This window comes from Henckelia pumila, chromosome 4 (genome assembly GCF_033568475.1).
Source record: "Henckelia pumila isolate YLH828 chromosome 4, ASM3356847v2, whole genome shotgun sequence".
In the NCBI taxonomy this organism is placed as follows: domain Eukaryota; kingdom Viridiplantae; phylum Streptophyta; class Magnoliopsida; order Lamiales; family Gesneriaceae; genus Henckelia; species Henckelia pumila.
Genome location: NC_133123.1, coordinates 207,330,320 through 207,338,816, shown reverse-complemented (window position 1 = coordinate 207,338,816; position 8,497 = coordinate 207,330,320). Strand labels below are relative to the sequence as shown.

General features: G+C 40.4%; 1 non-coding gene across 1 annotated transcript; it reads right to left on the bottom strand.

Annotated features, from left to right (window-relative positions):
* Nucleotides 1-4,531: 4,531 nt before the first annotated feature.
* On the bottom strand, nt 4,532-4,687 carry LOC140869839 (5.8S ribosomal RNA). Its single transcript, XR_012146832.1, has one exon. It is a non-coding gene; the product is annotated as a 5.8S ribosomal RNA (ribosomal RNA).
* Between the last annotated feature and the right edge of the window lie 3,810 nt (nt 4,688-8,497).

Below are 8,497 nucleotides of genomic sequence, written 5' to 3'. Positions count from 1 at the left end.
GTTCAGGAAGCCCATAGGCTGCCCGAAACCAAAAGGAATTTTTTTTTGTAAAAACAGCCCCAAAAATTGATAGATCTTGATTTTCTCATGCGGTTAGAAATTGACCTCAACAAAATATCCAAAAAATGCTATACAAAAGAGTCACCTAGGCTATGATACCACTGAAGGGGATCGGTTAACTCGTGCCCGAAAACGCAGCGAATATTTTAAAACTTTAACAAAAGAGATCCGAGCACTTGTGTAGCATTCAAAAATCAAAACAACCATAGGGTGTTTATCATAAAGATTGATTTATGGCTCCAACCAAGTTGATAATCAACTAGGCTCTTGAAACAGTAGATACAATCTACAAGCTTTCAAGAGCACACCTTGCTCAAAATGGATTCTATACTTCGAGCCTCCGAATTAGGTCAACGACTAGACGATCTAGATCCGATCTAAATATGAACTAGAATAATTAGAGAATTTAGCATTGAGATTTTCCTTTTCTTTCTCCCTCAAAAATGAAAAGAAAACTTGGAGAAAAAATTGCTCAAGTGTTCGGCCACGTCAAGTGAAGTATGGAATGGAATATTGTGTGTGTATATTATATTCTTGGTCAAAAGCACACAAGAGGTCATGCATGGGTGTAATGAAAACATGCATGGAAATTGTGCCACTCAACACACCCCTTCATTACATCATACACACACATATATATATATATCATATATATATATACGTCCATATATATATATACATATATAAATATATATATTTAAAAGGTATTTGAAGTTATTTTAATTAATCATTAAACCTAAACCCATTTAAGTTTAATCAATTAATTAAATTCAACTTGAACTTATTCAAGTACACTAGTAACAATAATTATATAACACTATTTTATTTGAGCTCTACAAGACTCAATAGTGTTTAATTATGTGTACATTAAAATGACAACTAGTGTAAAATTAATTCAACACTTGAATTAATTAACTTAGTTCAAAATAATAATAGTTTAGAAAATCACCATTTTCATAAACTAATTAATTTAAGTCAACTTTTAATCTTGGAACACATTCACAAATTAAAAGTTACTTATTCCATTTGTTCTCCAATTTAGAAGTCAAACTTATAATTTATTTTACTTATAAACTCCTTTATAAGTTGTTCAACACATTGAACTTATTTCAATCTCAACGGGATCTAGAAAGCTAGTACTTGTGTGACCCTCAATGGTTCACTAATACAACTAGCAGTGGGTTCACATCTCCATGTGATTCGGGATCAACAAGTCCCTTATTTGAGCATACCCTAAATAGCTCCATTCTTATTGATCAACTCCTTGAAAATAAGAACGTCAGAAAACTAAAGTCTGATTGTACCCAACCAGTCATGTGAAACGTCTAGCAGCATCTCTTACATGACTCCCTAGGTATCAAATGATAGTGCCTACAAGAACCAATCAATTATGCTTAACGTACAGTACGGTCCGTTCAACTCATATATCCCGACCGATTCGACAATCATTGGTTTATCGAGAGTTGTCATTGAATAGATAACTATGTGTCATGCCATAGTTGCATCGAAGGTGTAATTCAAGAAACCCCTTTCTTAATTACCACCTACTCTGATCAGAGATTTCAAGCTACGTATGCATGAGATAACATAGGATATCCATACCCGTAGGTAAGCGGTGAATCCCCGACTACAATGCATTGACTCCTATATGTTTCGTCCCAATACCCAACATTTCCACCTGATGACCCCTGAAGAGTCGGTAAACAATTCAAAGGGAAGCACTAGCATATAGAGTCTCCATGTTGTCCTGGGTCGTAAGGACTAATGGTGTACAACCATAAACTAGGACTTCTCCACTCGATAATTGATAACCACTTGGAATGTCCTTTAGGGAGGTTTGTTCAGTGCACTCTACAAGGAGCACCTATTTGCATGCTTGGACATCTCCATGTCCCCTACCAATGAAACATGGTACTCACATCGCAAATACTAGTCTCAAGCTCGAGAGGCCTTTATCCTTCTTTATGGCGATTGAATCGACTAGGAACAGTTTAGAATATACAGTATTCCAGATATGAGTTTCATGATAGTCATCACATGACCATCTCATATTATTTCTACTATTTGTATATTCAAGGGCTTTATCTATGCAGCTAGCATGAATATAAAGATAAAGATTTGTCAAATTAAATGAAGTGAAATATTATTAAAATAAAGATTGTCATACAAGAGTTCTCTCAAGGACCATCAGCCAACACAATTGGCTCGACGAGCACCTACTCTAACACCTGCCTCACCTGGTTTCAAGTACATATACAAAACAAGACAATAACCGGATAACTCCGGTGATAATAAAATCCCAGTAGAAGCTACGTAACATGTAATATCAAGTAAGTATATCAAAATCATAATATACATTCATATTCTTCAATAAAAATGCAGATGAAATTCATGTGTTTCAAAATCGGGATTATCAAATCAGATAATCAAAGGAATATCGAACAATCGGTTGGGATCCCGAGATCAAGATCACGCAACTAACCCACCGACGCTCCCGCTCCGGGTAGTGCTACGCGTCTCAAACCTCTAGACTTTTGCGCAACTATAGGAGTATGCTAACACTGGGGGACTCAACATCACAGGCCACTCGATATAGCTCCCAAACGTCTAATTCGAATCTGGGAAACTCAGCCCTCTAAAAAATCAAGAAATCTGGCTCAAGATGAATGCATATGAATCAAATGCAATTTAATCAAAAAAAAATTATAAATATGTGTATTCAGACATCAATGTATCGAAGATGTCAACACATTCAACTCGCATATTCAAACTCATGAATATAATATCAAAATCATTGAAGTAATTCAAATAAGCAATCTCATGCTTTTCAAATCGAATATATAAATCACTTACTTCAAACAATTTCATATAGACAAACTCATGTTTTTCATGTAATATCGAAAATCAATTAAATCATTCAAATTCTCATTCAATATCAAATAAACAAATAAACATGCAAGTATGTGATTTTAATCGGGAACTCGAGAATCTCAAACTCGCTCGAGTATTCATTCCCTTCGAAATCAACATCAGCTCATACCTCAATTTTTACAAGTTTGGAAAAGTTCAAACCCTTAGACTGTTGATCTCTACCTTTAAATATTCTCGACTGGTTTCGAATCTTCAAAAAATCACATAATATACAAAAGTCAACATCGGTCAACTTTGGTCAAACTTTGACCGATAAATTTGCAAACTTTATTGCGCTCTCACTGCTTAACGATTTTGAATCTCGACTCGAAACTTGGATATTCGAATTCATCACGTCGAGACGATCTAAAATGGGTAACACGTCGATGGCCGGTGGTTCGCATGAGAAGACGGCGGCGACGCGGGGTCCGGCGGCGGCGATGCAAAACTTCTCCAAAAATTATGAAATTTGGCAGGCATCTAGAGCTCAACGAGACGATTCCAACGCACTAGGCCACGATCAAATCGGACCACCGTGGCGGTGTAGATCGGAGAAAAACAGTTGGAGGTGGCGTGAGATTTCGAGCTCAGATCCGTCCGATTTTCTCGCAAACAATGCTTCAAAAAGCTTGGGAAATGATCTTCACACATCCTACTACCGAATAGCAGCTCAAAAACCAACTCAATCGAGCTACAATCGCCAAAATCTCAACGAAGAAGACGATGAATAGTACCTGCGCGAAACTCGACTGTTCTTCGTCGATTTCCCGACGATCCAACTGTCGGATCTATGATTTCTTGGTATCAATAGACTCATCTTGATGTTGGCTAAAATTGACTGGTCGGATTCTTGATCGGAGCTCCGACGAACGGCCGGCGATGGAAAACGTGAGAGATGCTACTGTGCCAATCGGGAAATTTGAAAATTGGGGCAAAATTTCTTACTCTGTGTTTTCTCTTTATGAGGTTCCCGTGCTTGATTTTCTATTTATAGCAACCCAATATTTTCGGGTCTCGGACTAATTTATTTGAAACCCAAATGGTAAAATTAGTCTCCAATCTGATATTTTTCTGATACACACACCCAACATCAATTAATACCATTTCCAAATTAAATAATAAATCCAATTTAGACTCTGACTAGCCCACTCGGTCGAATATTCTTCCAAATTAATTTATCTGGCATAAATATTTATTTTTATTTCAATATCTCAATAATTATTCCAAAATGCCAAATATTCCAGATCTCTAAAAATCATCAAACTCATTGATTAATAGACTAGTGTATTTTGTAAATACACTCTATAATCTCATTAACAATAATAATTATTTCATCAACTCAATAATTATTTCAATTGCTAATTAATTTGGTAATTATTTTTGGGGCGTTACAAATACAACCACCAAGTATCGTGTGACATGCATCGACACGGAATCCTATTTTGGGCCGGCCGCTACGCGAGAATAACGGGAGGCAAGTTTCCGCCCCTCCTTCGGATGGATGCATCACCGCCCCGTATTTTATGAGTGCGGGGGGAGACGCTGGGGGCGAAGAGATGCGTGACGCCTAGGCAGACGTGCCCTCAACCAGATGGCTTCGGGCGCAACTTGCGTTCAAAGACTCGATGGTTCATGGGATTCTGTAATTCACACCAAGTATCGCATTTTTCTATATTCTTCATCGATGCGAGAGCCGAGATATTCGTTGCCAAGAGTCGTTGTACATATCTATTCGATAGGCGCCTCATCGTCACGTCCTAGGCACCACAGATGGCACCGCGGATGGAGAGTTGCAATTACGGTTTTCCTTGGCTCTTGCCGTGCCGAGAGGTTTGGTACTCCCAAGAGGCTTTGCGAGACGCTTGGGGTCTAGGCCGTGACGTTGGACGCAAAAAAAAAATGCATTCAACATCGCGGCCACCGGTAGCAGCGTATTTAAACATGTTCGTGGGTCTGCTTCGAGGTTTCGACAATGATCCTTCCGCAGGTTCACCTATGGAAACCTTGTTACGACTTCTCCTTCCTCTAAATGATAAGGTTCAGTGGACTTCTCGCTACGTCGCGGGCAGCGAACCGCCCACGTCGGAGTGATCCTAACACTTCACCGGACCATTCAATCGGTAGGAGCGACGGGCGGTGTGTACAAAGGGCAGGGACGTAGTCAACGCGAGCTGATGACTCGCTCTTACTAGTAATTCCTCGTTGAAGACCAACAATTTCAATGATCTATCCCCATCACGATGAAATTTCAAAGATTACCAAGACTCGTCGGTCATGGCTATATACTCGTTGAATACATCAGTGTAGCGCGCGTGCGGCCCAGAACATATAAGGGCATCACAGACCTGTTTTACCTTAAACTTCCGCGGCCTAAAAGGCCATAGTCCCTCTAAGAAGCTGGCCGTGAAGGTGTACCTCAGCATAGCTAGTTAGAAGGCTAAGGTCTCGTTCGTTAATGGAATTAACCTGACAGATCGCTCCACCAACTAAGAACGGCCATGCACCACTACCCATAGAATCAAGAAAGAACTCTCAGTAGAGCTCTCAGTAGTGCTTGGTTTAGAGAGAGATGCTCTCACTTCTCTCTAGCTTGAGAAGCAACTAAGTGCCCTCTAGTGCTCCTTCCTTGGCGGTGATCGGTCGGTGGTGACCTGTGGCGGAGACGGTTACTGTTCGACCATGGCCCTCTCTCCGGCGGTCGGCGGCAGTTCTAATTCCGTCCACCTATGGTTTCGCTTATACCCATTTCGGCCTCTCTGTTTTGATTTTCACTAGGATTTCTTCATTGCCCTTTGGTTTTGCAGCTTTCCTAGTGTTTTTGGAATCGATTTTGCTGGTACATTTGCCTGATTTCACAGCCTTCTTCCTTCTAGCTCCTTCGTGAAGCTCGCGGCTATGGGGTAGTGCGGCTGGGATTTCCGGTGGTTCTCAGGCCTAGGTGGTTGCTTGGGCGTGTTCCTTTGGTGACTTTGAGACATTCTTGTTGAGTTTTTCTGCTGGGAATTCGATCGGAACAACTGTAGGAGCTTTTGAGTTTTATGTGCATCTTTGGACCTTCGATCGGCTGTTCTTGTGCATTGGAGGATTCCCGGCCCTTGTTTTCCGATTGAAGGTGATTTGTATTGTGTTTTTGCACCATTTGGAGTCTTGTTTGGGGTCGGGTCAGTGGCCGATTTGCTCCTAGAACGTGGCTCTCTTTAGCGCACCCCAAGTGTTCGACAAATTGCTTGTTTGGCTCTCACTTTCTTTTCAAGGTATTTGGCTTATTCCTTAAACTTTGTAAAGCTTCGGCGATTGGTGTGCAACTTTATTTCTCCTCGCTTGTGGCTTCTTGTGTTGGTTGGAGTTGAGGGGCGTGGGTTGTGGTGTTTGTGTGGTGGGAATCATGAGCTCTAGTTCTACTTCTCTACCTCACTTCGAATCGGTTATGTGTTCCTCGAACCATGGGGATGGATCGGCCGCTGCATTGGGTTCTAAAGCCCAAGAATTGATGTTGAAATTCATGGCTAATAAAGAGCCATCTACTTATGCTAGTTTGTTCCAAGCTAATAGTCTTCCGGTTGAAAAGTGTCTTCTTGAATATGTGCCGATTGGTGAAGAAATGATCTCGATTAGTTGTGATGATATTTATTCGGTTGAGGAGGCCCTTGGTTCGTGCTTGGTGGGTTGTGTAGTGGGCCGGAGGTTGGATGGTTATGTGATTAAGGAGGTGGTGCGACAATGGGGCAAGAACATCAAATTTCAATCCCATGAGACGGGGTGGATCACCTTCTTATTCCCTAATGAAGAAGAGAAGTTGAGAGTCTTGCGGGGTGGCCCATACTTGGTGTCTGGAAGGCATTTGTTTCTCAAAGAAATGCCTCGTTGCTTCTTATTTCGGATGAAAGATATGTTGATTTTTCCCACTTGGGTCCAAATCCATGGTTTGCCGGCGGATTGTTGGACTCCTAAGGTGCTAAGAAAGGTAGCTTTGGCTATTGGGAATCCAATTCACTCGGATAATCTCACTATGAGTAAAGGCAAGAGTAAATTTGCTAGGGTGTCGGTGGAGTTTGATGCTACGAAGCCTAGGGCGTTTGAGATTCCCATTCTTCTTCCTACGGGGGTTCAAGCGAGCCTTAGGTTCGTGTATGGAACAAATCCTCTTTTTTGCTTGGATTGTAACATTCTTGGTCATTCTAAGGCCACATTTAATCGCTCTCAGAGGATGTATGTGTTGGAAAACTGTGATCTTGGATCCGTCAGATCTGATACCCGTAGCATCGAAAGTTTAAAATTTTATTTTGATCTAGAACTTTTCTAGATCGTGGGTATCAAATCCTAACGATTAAAAATAAATAAGAAAAATAAATAACAATTAAATATTTTTATTACCTCTCAAGTATCAACTTGAGGTTATGGACACCAACAGATTAAATCTGCTCTTGTTGTATATCCCAGGAACTGATGAACGAACGATTCTTCAATCAGGTCCACGAACAGAAATATAATCCCTCTGATAGACTGCACTAGAAAGTCTATCAGAAGTTTCTACGAACAGAAGAACATATATGATCTGTTAAACTAGACTGCAGAATCGAATTCTACAGTCTAGAATTTTCGAACTCTGAGAGAGAGAGAGCAGAGGGGGGCGGCCGAAACCCTAGGCTAGATGTAGTCTAGGTTTCGAAAAAATGAGACTTAATTCTTTAATTCTGCACTGCAATAACTTATTTATAATATGGGCTGCTAACTGCTTAGGGCCCATTAGTCATTAGTTCAAGCTTGACAAGCGAAGCCCGCATGTTCAGAAATTAATATAAAATTCATCGTGATTTAAATTGATAAACCAATTTCACCAATGTATACAGAAACCTTTTCTGCATATTTTAAAGTCAAGATAAATTTTCTGAATCCGAATTCAGTGATTTCCAAAAATGGCCATCCCTATGTCATTTTAGGAAATCTCACTCCTTCTACTCTTTTATAAGAAGTCATACTTCTTGTTTGCTAAATTTAACTCATTAAATTTAACTATCTCAACGGGGATTAAAAATCCATTACTTGTGTGACCCTCAATGGTTCAGGGATACAGCTAGTCGTGGGCTCACAACTCCTTGTGACTCGGAACAACAATTTCCGACTTACCCATCGAATCATGGTAAGAGCGCCTAGCAACATCGCCCCATGATTCCCTAGGTATCACTGATAGTGCCTACAAGAACCAGTAGGTTTTGGTTAGCGTACAATATGGTCCTTTCATCCAAATATCCCGATCGAATCAACAACCATTGGTATATCGAGAGTCGTTCGAGATTCCATAACTATGAAATGCATCCTGAAGATCAAATAGTGACATCGCATGTGATACTAAGAAACCATTTCTTAAATCACATCAAGTACTCTGGCCAGAGATTTGTCACACTAATATCTCCTCAGATCGCATAGGATATCCATGCTCGCAAGCATGTGGTGAATCCTTGACAACAAAACATTGACTCCTATATGTGTCGTGACTGCACCCAATCTCGACACCTTATGACCCCAA